Source organism: Bombus affinis, chromosome 2, assembly GCF_024516045.1.
Source record: "Bombus affinis isolate iyBomAffi1 chromosome 2, iyBomAffi1.2, whole genome shotgun sequence".
Classification (NCBI taxonomy): Eukaryota; Metazoa; Arthropoda; class Insecta; order Hymenoptera; family Apidae; genus Bombus; species Bombus affinis.
Window position 1 is genome coordinate 3,085,865 of NC_066345.1, and position 15,496 is coordinate 3,101,360.

The following is a 15,496-nucleotide window of genomic DNA, read 5'->3' on the forward strand; positions in this document are numbered from 1 at the left end:
CGCGGAAGAGTCGAGCCGTGGCCATGATGGGTGATTCCAGGAATCGGTCGCGTATGGCAGGATCTGCCATGCTTTACCGATCCCAGCCGCGCCGATTTCCGTCAACAGGCACAGTAACGGAGATATTTGGAACAGAAGCAGCCGCATATTCGTCTATCTGAAATTAAAGAGATGATTTCATGTAGAAGATACAAATTCGTTCCCTGATATTGAAATGCCGAACACGAGGAAAATGAGACATGCAAATGACAAAGTCGATGATCAATAGGAAGATAACATAAACAATTGTAGATTACAAGGAAAATTTTGAAAAATGATACGTGTTCTAATAATAGAATATAAATAATAAAAAGGAGAATGTAATTGCCATTCTTCTATGTATTTTAATTTATGAGACGTAACTTCTGAATGACCTGTAATGCCCGTTTCCGCGGCATTATGCGCCGAGTTCCGGACTACGCGTAGACCCGGTAGCGCGATTGTTCACTCGATTACATTTACCATAGCGAAATCGAACTAGAATTCGACTCGACACGCGTACGCGCGCAACCACTGAAAGTTCAACGCACCAGTACCGTCAGACGATTCGAAACTTGTGAATCATCTGCTAACGATACGTATCCACCGTCAAAATTTTTCATTGCAATAATTTTTCATAACGTTGCAACGATCGCTATATTTTCAATATACATGTATGATCGTAATAAAGAGTGTTTACTCTTCTTAGACTGTTATTTGTACAACATTATACGGAAATGTATGTTTTACGTGATATGGCTTCTCTCGACGCGTGGATCCATTGGGAAAACTGCTATATTTATGGTAACTTAATCGTTACAATAACATGAGAACACGTAAAACCGACTCAAAGTTGTAAAAACATGCTTGATACAACTCAAGTGTATTATATACGTTTGAAGCATCACCGCCCATTACTACACCATCAACATCAATCATGTTCTACACCACGGTCATTCTTCTGCAAAAAACGATAATTAAAAGAGAAAGAGAAAGAAGAATTACTGCACAAACTTCGACAACCATGGGACTTCCGTATACATATACAACAATGAGATCACCGTGAAATTGTCTTATCTTGTTCTTTTAATCGCGAAAAATCTGTCCGTAAGTTCGTGGACCGTGTCGAACAGAACGCTATATACGAGGTAGAACGGGTTTTTGTCCGACTGTTGCACGGTTAAGAGCACGACGAGCAACATTGTTCGTGGCGATATAATGAAAGTAAAAAAATGCAACGAGGAAACAAAGGATAGAACGTCTAGACATAGCGGAACAAATCTTCGGCAGGAAGATCTTCTCCGTTAACATCGACTCCGCACAGTTACGCTCGCTCTTTTACAGTTAGCCTCGCGGACCTGTCTTAATTTGTAACTACGTTTCGGGACATCCTCAACACGTTCCCCAACGCGTAGGTTTCATACGACAAATTCAATGTCATAGTGGTTTAAGTCGTAATTCCGAATGTTTGAATTCATTTTTACTCTAAAACATATCTTCCCTTTGGTTTCAGAACCGATTAAGTCGTAACTTTATTCTCTACCATTTCTGTTTCCACGGTTTGAACAGATGTAATCTATTTTTACGGTAATAAACACAGAAGATTATTTGATGAAAACTGGCAATGGCCTAACTTACACCACTATGATTCTCAACCCTGTTTTCCAAATTGTGTTATATAATATTTTATGAAATGTTGGTGCCATACAGGATGAAACGATCTTAGGCGAATCAAACATCTTATTTTCCCTTACGCCATTCAAATTATAAAATATGCAAACTTTTTAACATTTAACTCCGCTGTCTCATTATGTCGATTCCGTCAACTGTACGTATGCTGATGAACAGTAGTTAATTGTCGGTTTCACGATGGGATTTCGAAGAGGAAATTGGATAACGGATAGGTGAGGGGCTCTGAAGTAGGATAAGAACGTAATTGTAACTCGACTTTTGATGATTTATTGCCTAGCTAGCGGGATCGAGAGCGTGACTGGTGATGTAAGATACTGAGGAAAGTTAATTAAACTTAGCTTCATTACGTAGAGTAAATAAGATGTTTGATTGCAGTAGAAATTGTCACATATTTGATAAATGTTAGATTTCTATATATAAGAAAAATGTATAAAAGATATGTAAGAGTATAAGACTATTTCTAAGAAAGGTAAATTATGGGTTTTTCATCAAATGTTTGAATCAACTTTGTTAAAGCATTCCCTAATTTAACCATTTAGATGTTAACTATCGAGAAACCAGTCCAGTGTGTCGTATATCTCATCATTTACATAGGAACAAAATCTCCACGTTCAGGCTGTACAGTTAATTGAAATTAAAGGCAAACACTGTAACTCTGGCACAACTGTCCTTATTTTCGCAACTAATTACCATTTGTCCCATTTCATTAAAACTTTTTAACAGCCGGTAAATAAATTGATGGAATTTCCTCGGTTCAATTTATGAGTGATGAAAATCAAAATTACTTAAAAGTACCATTCCTCGATATCTCCAAAAATATGTCATTTCTAACCGTATAATAATCTATAAGCAGAGAAATGTCAATGAAAATTTAAGACGAAAAAGAGGTAAATTTACCTGAATTCCAGAGCGCGGCCGGCTTTCAAATGTCGTTGACTGTTCAGAGTTACCACGCTTACTACGGTCCGTGAACTACGGCTTGCCGGTTTACCCCGGCTTCGTATCTGCATACCGTGTGCTGTTGTCGCCGTTAAAACACGCTCACCCCTCTACTCGCGGACTTAACTACCGTTCTCAATTGGTCGCTGTTTTTAACTGTAGTTCTTGTTCCGAAAGATAGGTAAATGGCTTCCTCTATGATCTACGAGCCAACACAATCAAAGATGATCGTTTAAAGTAGCTTATAGGAACAGGCAGACTACGGGCACATTTACGCTCCGATCGTGTGTAGAACGCTAAAAGGTAGAATTCTGAAAACTGTAGAACAAACGAGCGATAGTATTGCTAAAAAGACAAGTTAAGAGTACATAAATATGTAGTAAGAGGAAAGAAAAGATCTTCAACTGACAAACAAGTAATTGTGTCTATCATCATTTCGTCAATGCGGTTAAGGATAGTTATATACATTTATACATTACATTCTAAGAGTTACAGTTGCATGAAACAAAGGAGAAAGTGATGGGAGCAACTTACCTGCTCATTTATCCTCTGCACGTTCGGAGATGCGCATTAACATTATCATAATCGCTCAGTTGAATTATGCTTGTATTAGTATGTTTTATCTTCTTCGTTAATACATAAGAAGTACTTCAATATCGAATCCAAATCTGTGAAATCTAAGTTATATATAAATATATATACTTTCAATGTGATTATCAATAGTTTAGTTTATTTAATTCAACATATGTATATTTTCATGAAAACAAAAGTACGTCAAATTTTAACGAGCAATAGCTTTCGTTTTACATCACTATACGGTAATTTGCAGGATGCAAAAAGAAAAATAGAGAGTCTGATCTGAAAATAGAATGATCTTGAATAAATTGTAAAGGACATAATAGCGCTGTCATGCGCTATGGTGCATAAACTAGGGTAGAATTAAAAGCGTAGTAGAATGTAGATCGTTAACAAATAAAAATTAATCTAGGTGTTATTAAAGAAATTTGTTTCACCTTTTAAACTTTTTGATGATTGGTTTACTTTGAATATTTTGCATATTTTTGCATATCATGAGCATTTTGTACATTTCCATACATTCAAATTTTCTATGAATATAAAATGATCCGCACTCTACTTCATAGTATACTCTATACGTTTAAAATGCTCCATTAGAAGCTTAAATCTATCAAAATACAGCTCCTAAGGAAATGTGAACTTTCACATGAACACATAATATCGATTTTCTGATTGAAACGTATAGACAGATATATACTAGCATAAGCCACCTTCGGCATTTGACTGCATGGTGCAGCACTACTCTCTCTGGGATATCCTAGCCACTTTCGGCATTTGGCCGTATGGTGCAGCACTAGCTCTGTAACATAGAAAACCATAGGCGTCAGTTCTTCTTATTTCCTCTCTCATATATGTTTACTTTAATGTCACTTATTCAGGCGCTTGATATATTGTCGGAATGAAATTTTAGTAATGTGCAAGTAATTGTGAGTAGATTAATAAAGTATAATAAGATATTAGATTCATGTACATAGTTTCAAGTGACATCAATCTTTATGTCTAGTATATACATGTGTATTGATCTATAAGTCAGTGTTAAAATAACAAACAAACCAGCAGAAGAAGGAAAGAAGATTTCCTTCGGTTTTGCAAAATCTATTAAGAAATCTATTAAGAAAAAATGCTATTCCACAAGAAAAAAAGAAAGTTGATTACATTGAATGCCTTAATGAAAAAGGTATTAAAGTAATAGGGTGAGTTCAAAAAGTAAAATTTATAATCAAGAAACATATAACCTCAACCTAACCTATAAAAATCACCAATAGCGGAATATATATATTTGAAAACAATTTTTTATTTCAATGAGGAAGAAAGAAAAGATGAATCTCTAATTATTCCATTACTAGGTTCAAAAACCTGGCATGATAGAATTGTTAATAAAATAGATGCAGACATTTTCCTTCCGAAGGCAGATAAGGAAAAGGTAGGAGACGCTAGTGTTAACGAGGCAAAATCAAAGCTATCTAATGGAAAAACATCGCCAATAATATCAATAAAGAAAGAGCCAGTTGAAGATAGTGAAAATAAAGTTGTTACTTTAGAAGAGCAAGCGGCGGAAGAAATCATTGAGGAACTTAAGTCAAAGAATGAACATGAAACTAAAACAAATGATTTAACTTTACCTTTAGTAGAAGATGAATCATTAAGAGGCAAAGAACAGGTACGTTATCAACATATTGATGTGCAATGCACAGATGTATTACATTTGCATATTATAAATATTGTTTTTTATTCTTCAGTCTACGTTACAAGATTATGAAAAAATTCCTATTGATGCTTTTGGTGTAGCAATGTTACAGGGAATGGGATGGCAACCAGGAAAGGGAATTGGTTGAAATGAAAAGTATGAATTTTATTCTAGATTAAATTAATTATATGTGTTTAATACATCACTTATTGGAAAGTAAACAGAGAACATCATTTTTTATTTCACAATCGTTTATTCTAACTATTACAGATTAGTAGCAGCTGTCATACCAGAATTACGACCAAAAGGTATGGGTCTTGGAGCAGACAAAGTAGCATTGCAGAAGAAAAATACAGATTCCAAAAAAGAAGAGGAAGAAGTTAAAATCGAGAAAGGAACATTTGTGAAAATTATAGCTGGAAAACAAGGTAATAATTATGGTCAAATAGAAGGATTCGATGATGATACAGGAAGGCTCATAATAAACCTAGCTCTTGGTGGAAATATAATATCTGTAAATGAATTTATGGTACAGCCAGTGACTAAATCAGAATATTCTAAGAACTCAAAAGTTCTAAGTTAGTATGAAGTGTTAGTTTTTCATTAAGGGACTTTTAAGAAAATAAATTTGAATTGACATACACATATAAAGACATAATCAGACATGTAGAAAAACTAATTCAAGAGTACCTGTAAGTGTGTTGTTGCATGCAATTTTTTAAAGGTCCCTTCTAATTTTATATAAAATATGATAAATGTAGATCGGTCCGTCGTGTCCAGTAGTTGGGTGACTAGTGGGTTGTGGTGGTTGTTGACTCTTGTGTCATATCTGCTTCTGGACTTGTGTATTTCATCTTTGACTGTAGGTATCTTGAGGTCACGGTGGATTGTTTCGTTGGTAAGATACCAGGGTGCATTTGATAGGGATCTTAGCGTTTTCGATTGGAAGCGTTGGAGTATTTCAATGTTGGAATTACTTGCTGTTCCCCATAGTTGGATTCCGTAGGTCCAGACAGGTTTTATTACGGCCTTGTAGAGGGTTATTTTGTTCTGTATGTTTAGCTTGGAGCGTCGGCCCGTGAGCCAATAGAATTTTCTTAGTTTTTCCTTTAGTTGCTTTGTTTTTTCTGAGATATGTTTTTTCCAAGTTAGCCTCCTGTCCAGGGTCATGCCCAGGTATCTTACGGAGTCCTTGCTTGGGATTATTGTGTTGTTAATGGTGACCTGGGGGCAGGTTTGTTTTCGGAGCGTGAAGGTTACATGAGAGGATTTTTTTCGTTTATTTTGAAGCCTCATTTTTCGAACCACTTTTCCATGGAGTCGAGACTTTGCTGGAGAGTGGATGAGGCAATTGCCAGGTCTGCGTGGGTAGCTAATAGTGCTGCGTCGTCGGCAAATGTTGCTATTGTTACCTCGTTTGATATAGGTAAGTCGGCAGTGTGGATGGAGAACAGTAGGGGTCCGAGGACACTACCTTGGGGTATGCCGGATTCTATTGGGAATGTTGCGGAAGTGGCGCCTAGGCATTTAACTATGAATTGTCTGTTGGTTAGGTAGGATTTTAAGATGGAATAGTATGGGTGGGGTAGGATCTTTTTAAGCTTGTAGAGTAGCCCTCCATGCCATACTTTGTCGAATGCCTGTTGGATGTCTAGGAATACCGCTGAGCAGTATTTTTTCTTTTCAAGGGTTTGGCTGATCATGTGGGTTATGCGGTGGATTTGCTCTACTGTTGAGTGTTGTTTTCGGAAGCCGAATTGATGATCTGGGAGTGTTTTCAATTCTTCTAGGAGTGGAAGGAGACGATTCGTGAGCATCCTCTCGAATAGTTTAGACAGTGTAGGTAAAAGACTGATTGGGCGATAGGAGCTGGTTTCATATATTGGTTTACCGGGTTTAGGGATGAGGGTGATCAGTGAGATTTTCCACGCCTGTGGAAAGTGTTCAAGGCGGAAGATAGCGTTAAAGATTGATGCGATGAGTGCAATTCCTTTTTATGGGAAGTTCCTTGATTGCTTTATTGTCTATTAGGTCGTGACCTGCTGCTTTCTTGGGGTTTAGGCGACTGATTGCTTCTATGATCTCTGAAGAAGTGAAGGGTTCAATAGGAGGGGACATTTGGAAGGGAGTGTGCAGATATTCGGTAACGTCCGCTGCAGCTATGGAGGAATGGGGTTGGAATACTTCAGTCAAGTGTTTGGCAAATAGGTTGGCTTTTTCTATAGGGCTACGCGCCCATCCACCCTGCGGACGGCGGATTGGAGGTATTATTTGTGGGAGGCGCGTGAGTTTCCTGGAGGCCTTCCATAGTGAGTAGTTGGAGTCGGCTGTGGGGGACAAGCTGACGAGATATTTGTGAAAACGGTCATTATTGTAGTTTTTTATAGTTTTGGATAATTTTCTAGTTGCGTTGTTTAGTTTGCGTTTGTCCTCCGGTGTTCTATGGGTCTGCCATATCCTTCTTAGTCTACGTTTTTCTGCTATTTTTTTTAATATGTACTGGGGGTATTCGTGATTGCCGATGGACGTTTTTGCCGGTGTGGAGAAGCGGATAGCGTTTATTATGCTCGTGTTTAAGTATTCCGTGGCTGCTTCGATTTCTTCATTGGTTTTTAGTGAAGTTGAGGCTGAAGTTGTGTGTGTAAAGACTTCTCTAAAGAGCTGCCAGTTGGTGTGTTGGTTATGTATGGAGCCATTAGGTGTATTCTCAATGATAGTTGAACTGACTGTTACTATCACGGGGGAATGATCAGAGGAGAGATCAGCCGAGGAATTGATTTGGACGTGTCTTGACGAGATATTTTTAGTTATGAGGAAATCAAGGAGATCGGGTATTTTGTTTGTGTCGGTGGGCCAGTGTGTAGGTTCGTATGTGGTAAGGTAGTTGAGGTTGTTGGTTATTACGCTGTTGAGGAGGTTTTTGCCTCTTACTGTAACCAGTCTGCTGCCCCATTGGGTGTGTTTGGCGTTGTAGTCTCCTCCAGCTATGAATCTATTGCCCAGGGTGTCCAGGAAGTCGTCAAAGTCTTCTTTGGCGATGGAGTGTCTGGGAGGGCAGTATACAGCTGAAGTGGTGATTGTACCATGACAGTCTTCTATTGCTACGTTTGTTGCTTGGAGGTAGTCTTTCTGGAATGGTGGAAGTTCGTAGTGCTTAATGTTTGATTCGATTATGATTCCGGTGCCGCCGTGGGCCTTTCCGCTGGGGTGTTGGGTGTGGTAGAAGTTGTAGCCGTGTATTTTGAGGTAGTTTTTATCGGTGAAGTGGGTTTCGGATATGAGCATCACATCGATTTGCTGTTGTTTTAAGAATAGTTCTAGTTCAAATTTGTGCTGAGCTAGACCGTTGGCGTTCCGCAGAGCTATGCGTCTTGGTTTTATTTTGCTTCTGTGCGTATGAATTTGTCCATGAAGAGTGTGAGTAGTGACAGCAAGTTGTTAATTTGCTCAGTTTGCTTCTCGATAAGTTTTTCGAGTCTGGTGAAGTTGTTTGTGTTTTGTGGGGTGGGAATTCTATTTTCTGTGTGTACACTGTGGGTTTTCGAGTTGTTTACGTTTCCTTGTGTTGCCTGCGCGTGGGATACTGATGGTGAGGTGAGTTTTTGGGGTCTAGGTTCTTGTATGGTTATGTCCTTGGGTCTCAGTTTTGGATACTTAATATTATGTAGTGTTTTATATGCTGAGCATCCTTTGTAGTTCGCAGGATGCTCTCCTTGACAGTGGATGCACTTAGCGGGGGTTTCGGGGGATTTAGTGTATTGGTCAGTGGGGTGATTACTTGCACATTTTACGCACCGGAAGTTATGGTTGCAGTATTTCTGCGTGTGGCCGTACCTTTGGCACCTTTTACATTGTACTATTTCTTTCTTTACAAGAGGTGGTTCGAACTTAACTATGGAGTTCATCAGCCGGTTGACGTTGTAAATTTCTTTGTTGTTCCCTTTTTGTTTTAAATCTATGAAGAATAGTGATAGTGGGTATCTTGAGATTCTATGTTTAATGTTGCTTATGTTTGTTACCTCATGGCCAAGATTTTGAAGTTTGTACTTTAGTTCATCTAGGTCGACTGAGTGGTGGATGTTGCGTAGCACCACACGAAAAGGTCTTTCTTCTTTGAGCTGATATGTGTGGAATTTAGCGTTTAACGTTTTTAGCAACTTAGTTAACTTTCTACAGGCGTCTGGGTGGGTCAGCAGAATTTTCACGTGGTTGTTGTTAATTTTTAACTTGTAGTCCTCTTTGCTGATGTCTTTTTCAATGGTCCTTATCATTGACTGTATGTCGATTACGTCGTCAATGAATATTGGTGGAGGAGGGGGAATTCTTTGAGTATGGAGATTATTTACCTTCTCGGTTGTATTCATGGAGTTTTCCGTAGACTCCAGTATTGAGAATCTATTGAAGGTGGTCACCTGGCTGGCTGGTGGTTTAGTTTGACTCTTATTCACATTTGTCTTGCTTGGTTCCAGCTTGCGTTTTTTCGAGTGATGGTCGTTTACCAGGATAGATGTGTTGCCCCCTTGCCACGGGGGAGGAAAAACGGCGGTGTTATAATTTAGCTCCGGAGAGCCTGTTTGGAATGATAGAGCCATCATCGAGCTAGTTAATTCAGTGTGAAAGAACTAGTCGAGAGGCTGTTAACCCTTAGCTAGGTTTGTTGGATTTGCTTTCGACAGATGAGCGTCACGTGGAGTTTTGTGAATTTCACAGGGCACTGGACACACGTCTCGGCACTCAGCAGCAACTGGATGGTCACGTGCTGTTTTGTGGACTTCGCAGGGCACTGGACACACGTTTGCACGCCTCGGCACTCACCAGCAAACTGTTCATGGTAACGCTGTCGAGGAAAACTATGATGGGTGTGCCTAAGGGCCCGAAATCATCGGATTCGTGGAAAAAAGCGTTCGTTCGGAAAGTGAGGGAAATTGGCGTTACTGTTAATTGGTCAATTTCCATGTTGGTGGTTAGGGAAGGGTGCTAGCCGCCCTAGAACTATCGAAACTCGGCCACGAAGTCATCAATGTCAGCAACATAAGGCATAGAGTCTCGAAAAAACCGTTATCCCTATTTTTTATCGATTTAAAACAGAAACCCAACAATAAGGAAATCTACAACATCAGTCGCCTAATGAACGCTATAGTAAAATTCGAACCACCGCAAATCAAAAAGGAGATAGTGCAATGCAAGAGGTGCCAAAGATACGGGCACACGCAGAAATACTGCAACCATATCTTCCGCTGCGTCAAATGTGCAGGTACACACCCCACCGACCAGTGCAGTAAATCACCGGAAATCCCAGCGAAGTGCATCCACTGTCAAGGTGACCATCCTGCCAACTACAAAGGCTGCTCAGCCTACAAAACACTGTACTCAAACAAGTACCCCAAACTTAGAACAAAAGAGGTAACCTACCAAATACCCAGCTCACCGAAATTCATCTTTACCCCAATCTCCCCAACCAATCAAACACCCAGCCCTACCAAATTCACCACTCCCTCAACCTCCTATGCCCAAGCGGTACAAGGCACTCAAAATATACCAAATAGCCACAGGGATCCTCCTCAAAATAGTGCCCCCAAATCACCTGATACAGACAACGTCTCTAGGCTTGAAAAGCTAATAGAGAAACAATCAGAGCAAATTAACAACTTGCTGTCACTACTCACACTCTTCATGGACAAATTCATACGCACAGAAGCAAAATAAAACCAAGACGCATAGCTCTGCGGAACGCCAACGGTCTAGCTCAGCACAAATTTGAACTAGAACTATTCTTAAAACAACAGCAAATCGATGTGATGCTCATATCCGAAACCCACTTCACCGATAAAAACTACCTCAAAATACACGGCTACAACTTCTACCACACCCAACACCCCAGCGGAAAGGCCCAAGGCGGCACCGGAATCATAATCGAATCAAACATTAAGCACTACGAACTTCCACCATTCCAGAAAGACTACCTCCAAGCAACAAACGTAGCAATAGAAGACTGTCATGGTACAATCACCACTTCAGCTGTATACTGCCCTCCCAGACACTCCATCGCCAAAGAAGACTTTGACGACTTCCTGGACACCCTGGGCAATAGATTCATAGCTGGAGGAGACTACAACGCCAAACACACCCAATGGGGCAGCAGACTGGTTACAGTAAGAGGCAAAAACCTCCTCAACAGCGTAATAACCAACAACCTCAACTACCTTACCACATACGAACCTACATACTGGCCCACCGACACAAACAAAATACCCGATCTCCTTGATTTCCTCATAACTAAAAATATCTCGTCAAGACACGTCCAAATCAATTCCTCGGCTGATCTCTCCTCTGATCATTCCCCCGTGATAGTAACAGTCAGTTCAACTATCATCGAGAATACACCTAATGGCTCCATACATAACCAACACACCAACTGGCAGCTCTTTAGAGAAGTCTTTACACACACAACTTTAGCCTCAACTTCACTAAAAACCAATGAAGAAATCGAAGCAGCCACGGAATACTTAAACACGAGCATAATAAACGCTATCCGCTTCTCCACACCGGCAAAAACGTCCATCGGCAATCACGAATACCCCCAGTACATATTAAAAAAAATAGCAGAAAAACGTAGACTAAGAAGGATATGGCAGACCCATAGAACACCGGAGGACAAACGCAAACTAAACAACGCAACTAGAAAATTATCCAAAACTATAAAAAACTACAATAATGACCGTTTTCACAAATATCTCGTCAGCTTGTCCCCCACAGCCGACTCCAACTACTCACTATGGAAGGCCTCCAGGAAACTCACGCGCCTCCCACAAATAATACCTCCAATCCGCCGTCCGCAGGGTGGATGGGCGCGTAGCCCTATAGAAAAAGCCAACCTATTTGCCAAACACTTGACTGAAGTATTCCAACCCCATTCCTCCATAGCTGCAGCGGACGTTACCGAATATCTGCACACTCCCTTCCAAATGTCCCCTCCTATTGAACCCTTCACTTCTTCAGAGATCATAGAAGCAATCAGTCGCCTAAACCCCAAGAAAGCAGCAGGTCACGACCTAATAGGCAATAAAGCAATCAAGGAACTTCCCATAAAAAGGAATTGCACTCATCGCATCAATCTTTAACGCTATCTTCCGCCTTGAACACTTTCCTCAGGCGTGGAAAATCTCACTGATCACCCTCATCCCTAAACCCGGTAAACCAATATATGAAACCAGCTCCTATCGCCCAATAAGTCTTTTACCTACACTGTTTAAACTATTCGAGAGGATGCTCACGAATCGTCTCCTTCCACTCCTAGAAGAATTGAAAACACTCCCAGATCACCAATTCGGCTTCCGAAAACAACACTCAACAGTAGAGCAAATCCACCGCATAACCCACATGATCAGCCAAACCCTTGAAAAGAAAAAATACTGCTCAGCGGTATTCCTAGACATCCAACAGGCATTCGACAAAGTATGGCATGAAGGGCTACTCTACAAGCTTAAAAAGATCCTACCCCACCCATACTATTCCATCTTAAAATCCTACCTAACCAACAGACAATTCATAGTTAAATGCCTAGGCGCCACTTCCGCAACATTCCCAATAGAATCCGGCATACCCCAAGGTAGTGTCCTCGGACCCCTACTGTTCTCCATCCACACTGCCGACTTACCTATATCAAACGAGGTAACAATAGCAACATTTGCCGACGACACAGCACTATTAGCTACCCACGCAGACCCGGCAATTGCCTCATCCACTCTCCAGCGAAGTCTCGACTCCATGGAAAAGTGGTTCGAAAAATGAGGCTTCAAAATAAACGAAAAAAATCCTCTCATGTAACCTTCACGCTCCGAAAACAAACCTGCCCCCAGGTCACCATTAACAACACAATAATCCCAAGCAAGGACTCCGTAAGATACCTGGGCATGACCCTGGACAGGAGGCTAACTTGGAAAAAACATATCTCAGAAAAAACAATGCAACTAAAGGAAAAACTAAGAAAATTCTATTGGCTCACGGGCTGACGCTCCAAGCTAAACATACAGAACAAAATAACCCTCTACAAGGCCGTAATAAAACCTGTCTGGACCTACGGAATCCAACTATGGGGAACAGCAAGTAATTCCAACATTGAAATACTCCAACGCTTCCAATCGAAAACGCTAAGATCCCTATCAAATGCACCCTGGTATCTTATCAACGAAACAATCCACCGTGACCTCAAGATACCTACAGTCAAAGATGAAATACACAAGTCCAGAAGCAGATATAACACAAAAGTCAACAACCACCACAACCCACTAGTCACCCAACTACTGGACACGACGGACCAGATCCGCAGACTAAAAAGAAAATACCCTCTAGATTAAATCCTTAGTTTCTACTAGAACCAACAATATAAAACTATTATGATCCATGTCATTGTATCACGCCAAATTAAATTAATTACTGAAAATTCTCAACGAGAATTGATCGTAAATATTCTAATAAAAAAAAAATCTCTAAAAAATTCGATGAAAATTCTCATGAAACATCAATTGAAACAATTAAACGCAACAGAGAATGGGTATAATCATATAATTCCTCCCCATTTCAAAATTCATTAATATACATCGATTTTTGTTTTCATATTTGTTTTATGCGTGAAGAATACGTATTTATTGGCATAAAAATATTTTCTGTTTCAATTCCTGGTCATTTTAGATCGAAACTTCCAAATATCGTTGATTAAAAATTTTTTAATTTTTAAAATGAAAGGCACTAATTATAGGACAAAAAGTTGTTTCAATTATTTGAACATTCTGCTTCATTCCTACAATAACATATTTTATTTTAAATTAAAACAAGAATCAATACTATTGTGTATAAGTTTAATGGAGTGACACAGGTGATTTGTAGCTAACACTGTAGCTAACATAGTTTCTGCAATATACCCTTTAATCGAGTAGAAATAAGGGGATTTTAGAAATTTCTATTAACCGACAGTATTGTCAACAAGTTTTAACAATGACTGAAGGTTGCAAAATTAAATATAAAATGATTTATTAATAGCATATGCAGTGTTAAATTTGTAAATAAGCAGTATATCTTTTAAGAATAACAAAGACACCAGAAAATAAAGATAATATTCTAATTATATTGCAAACTAACGAATAATGTAAAGAATTTATTTTTGTTATCTATATCACAGATTTTAGGTAAAATATTAATTTACTTATTACTAGGAGATTGAATTTGAAATATAATTATAATTTATAAGGGACACCTTTAAACTAGCAGATATTTGGTAGCAGTTCTCTAGCCTTTGTACAATATAACACAGTTCGGTTTAATTGAATTTAATCCCTTTGACCAGCCAGTTTCCAATTTCATTTATGGCATAATCTCCTGACAATTTCATACCCTTCAAAAGAAACACGATTTTCTATTATTGTTTTACAATCGCGGAATATGATCAGTGTTTCAATTAAGCTCCACTGTTTTAATTTCCCGTCTACGCACGATGTGGGTACACCGTTTTTTTTGTTGTTTTTAGATACAAGTGACGAGAAATTATGAAATGATATTTTAAATTTAAACTGATTTCATTCATTGATTTATTGTAGCGACAATGGTAACTTGTTTAAATAAAGATTTTATAAATAAAATATTTAAGGTCTAAAATAATAAATAAACACATGTGAAAACATTAAAGCTGTTATCCTTATTCATGGTCTTGTTGGAACGTGTTTAACGAGCGTAACGTAGGCGTGAAAACGAAAACGTTGAGACTCTTGTGGCGTAAAAAGACTGAATTCCTCATAAAAATACAAGAAACGAGAGAAAACGTGCACATAGTTTATTCTCGACCTGGGATACATAAAACCAAAAAAAAAAAGAAAAAGAAAAAGGAACAAAAATTTTTATTGGTTATTTACCGAAACTCATTGTATCATTTTTATTACTCTATATAAAACGTAGAATCATATACTGACGAATGCTATTTCGAATTTCTAACTTCAGAACGATAATTACATATTTGAAATTACTAATAAGTGGTAGTAGCATTAAAAATATGGAATATTCAACGAGATGAAATATAGGTAAGGTATTTAAAAGAAAAAAGATTGAAACGTTCGATGTAAAACGATGAAATTAAATGATTGGATTTGAAAACTTGATTCGGTTTAATAATTCGATGAAAAAAGTATTCATCCTATGAAAAAAGAATTCATGTTCCTGTCGATATATCAACGACGTGCGCCGTTACTTCCGACTGCTCTGCAATTCGAATGCAATACTCGAATATACATGGCGAAAGAAATGGAAATTGAGCAATTTAAGGGAACGAATTACTCTCGCGTCCACGTAACTTCAAAATGTTTCACGTGTCCGTGTTTGCGAAACGAAATTCGTCGTTGTCCAACTAACACGCTTGCAGATGCTACGTTCACTTTGTTGCATATAGGGCTTAAATATATGAACAAATAGAACGGCGCAACTGTCACTAGCGTAATTTTTAAAGTGAATTAATGCATAATCTCGTCATCTACGTTTGACCATGATTATGGCAGTGATCATTGTTATATACGAATCTTCGTGCAATATATGTGAAAA

General features: G+C 38.8%; 2 long non-coding RNA genes across 2 annotated transcripts; one reads left to right on the forward strand and one right to left on the reverse strand.

Moving 5' to 3' along the window:
* Positions 1 to 1,612: 1,612 nt before the first annotated feature.
* LOC126913810 (uncharacterized) lies at positions 1,613 to 3,811 on the reverse strand. The gene is made up of 4 exons (XR_007709397.1): positions 3,663 to 3,811; positions 3,184 to 3,507; positions 2,608 to 2,967; positions 1,613 to 2,553 (listed from the first exon to the last, which is right to left on the reverse strand). It is a non-coding gene; the product is annotated as an uncharacterized LOC126913810 (long non-coding RNA).
* Positions 3,812 to 3,998: 187 nt separating this feature from the next.
* LOC126913817 (uncharacterized) lies at positions 3,999 to 5,608 on the forward strand. Its single transcript, XR_007709404.1, has 3 exons — positions 3,999 to 4,431; positions 4,540 to 5,068; positions 5,183 to 5,608. It is a non-coding gene; the product is annotated as an uncharacterized LOC126913817 (long non-coding RNA).
* The last annotated feature ends 9,888 nt before the right edge of the window (positions 5,609 to 15,496 follow it).